Below are 2,477 nucleotides of genomic sequence, written 5' to 3' on the forward strand. Positions count from 1 at the left end.
TCAAGCACGAATAATAAAATGAAATGCTGCTATATAACCCTTTGTCATTCAGCAAATATGGGACTTTTTAGCTACATTGTTCCTAAACCTGGGTTACTACTTTAATTTTTCTCCCCAGTGCTGACTGAATGAGTATGCATGTGTGTTAAATGCAGAGCTCCCCTAACAACTGCAGGACTGCCATTTAATCTGTTGGTAGATGGACCATTTCCTGTGGGAACCCTAGCTATGATTTCCAGATCCACCAAATAAATCTCAGATTAAGATTCCAAATGAAACCTGCCTTTGGCAGATAAAAAATGTCAAGATGGATATAAACAGTAAAATTATAAATTATCTAGGTGTTGCATGACAAACCAATGTTCAATTTTTTTTGTTGACATGTGCCTAGATATCAAAACTATATGAGACATTCATCAAATGTCACACTTTCATAATATTGGAGGCATCATTAAAACTGTTTGACTAAGGACCTCAAAGTGTTTAAGCAGTAGCTCAAAAGTATATTTGTGCAAAGTAGAAGAATAAATTTACATATCAGCAGCAGCTCATAAGGGATGGGTAAATATTCTGTTTATCTCTCATTGTAATTCAGGTTACTTTAAATACAAGGTTTTAGGAAATCATTATACTCTATATGGCATCATTACATAACTTTCTATGCAAATGATGTATGTTTTATTCAAATTCACCATTTGTTTTGGGGGGAGGGAACAAAAGGAAAAGGAAGGGACTCTCATTTTATTAATCAGCTGTGACTACTATACTAGTGTGCCTTGTTAGTTGCACCATAGCATCATCAGCTCCTTCTTAGTAGCATTTTTTAACTTTTAAAAACAGCATTGAAAACCTGAGACAAAAAAAAACCTAAGTAAAAAAAGAGAGAAAATTATAATGTTTTTGTTTCAAGTGACTCTGGGGAGAGGCAGAGATTTTTAAAAAAGAAAAAGGTAATGAAAGACCAATACAGACCCTATTAGAGACCAATGGCCTATTAAAAATGCAGAGGAAGCCTCTGATGTTAGTCTCTACTGCATTCTCAGGAGATCAAGGACTTCCTTTTTAATGAAAATTTTTGTTTTGTCTTTGCTCTTCTTACCTGGACTAATGCAGCACTATCCTGGTGTTAAAATATACGGGTTGATTATAAAATATAGGCAATGAAGGTTTCTGAAAGGAAAAAATCAGATTTGCTGAACTGAAATCATTATTTTTTTTAACTTTGAACTCTTAAAAGCAATTGAATAAAAGGTTTCAGTGACTCCAAATTCTGCAACATTTGGTTTCTTGATGAAGATTCAGAAATCATCTAATTTACTTAAAATGGGAATTTTTTCAAATTGTAAATTCTCTACACTTATTTTAATCTGTGGAAAGGATACAGAATATTATACATTCCATATTCCAAATGTTAGAATTTATATACAACCCTGAATCCTTCAGGACGATGTATTTGTCCTGCTTTTCCTATCATGTTTCCTCCAATGTGTGTTGCTGGTTCAAGGAAACTAAGGCTAAATAAACCCTTCCCATCCTAATCTGTTAGGGATCAACATTAACCTGAAAATTCTGAACAGAAGGGGTAAAACTTTTAAAAACAGGATATTAATTAAGGAAGGAAATAAGGTATTTTGTGTTTAACTTTGATTATATTTCTATATTAAAAATGCTCAAAATCAAAGAATGTTACTATGTTTTACAGTACATCAAATTACCTTAAGTACAGCCAGTGAAACTATTAAAAAGGACATGATTTTTAATTTAAAAAATATTTAATTAGCAAAAACTAACATATTCAGTAACTATACAAGTATAATTTTATCATTGTGAACTGATCACTTTTAACTTTTCATCCACTAGCATCCTGATTTTAAAGTACCAAAAAGTTTCAATATGTGAAGACAAAAATCACTCAAAAAATAAAGTCCAAATAGAATTTTCTAAAATAATTACTTTTACCTTATCAGCACAATTATTCCATTTGACAAAAATTATCACTTTTACCCAAAAGCTATAGATTAGAATATTTTTAATTCAATCATTCATTCAGACTATGAAATAATCTATGTAACCAATTTCAAAATTTTATAGCCTGATTTGTTCTAAATTTGTTTTTCATTCCCCAAGAGAAAACAGAAAAGGCAAAACACAAAGAAAATTTGTATCCGAAACTTCCTCCCAAAAGATAATAACGTCTTACACGATAGGTTGTTTTGATTAAAACACACTTACATACATGTACTAAACCCCAAATTTTTAACTACCAGATTTATTTATAACCAAAAATAGTGAGTAAATGTAGTCACATTAGTCCTATTCTACAAACAGCCAGTCAGTCTGAATCAACTGTGTAAATGGTCATAAATTCAGTCTATACACCACTGTAAATTGATTCAGATCTACAAAATCAACAAAATGCCAACGCACACTCAGGACTTTACAGTAATCACGCTAAAGGTGACAAATGCAGCCACTAT

The sequence above is a fragment of the Phocoena phocoena genome, chromosome 2 (genome assembly GCF_963924675.1).
Source record: "Phocoena phocoena chromosome 2, mPhoPho1.1, whole genome shotgun sequence".
In the NCBI taxonomy this organism is placed as follows: Eukaryota; Metazoa; Chordata; class Mammalia; order Artiodactyla; family Phocoenidae; genus Phocoena; species Phocoena phocoena.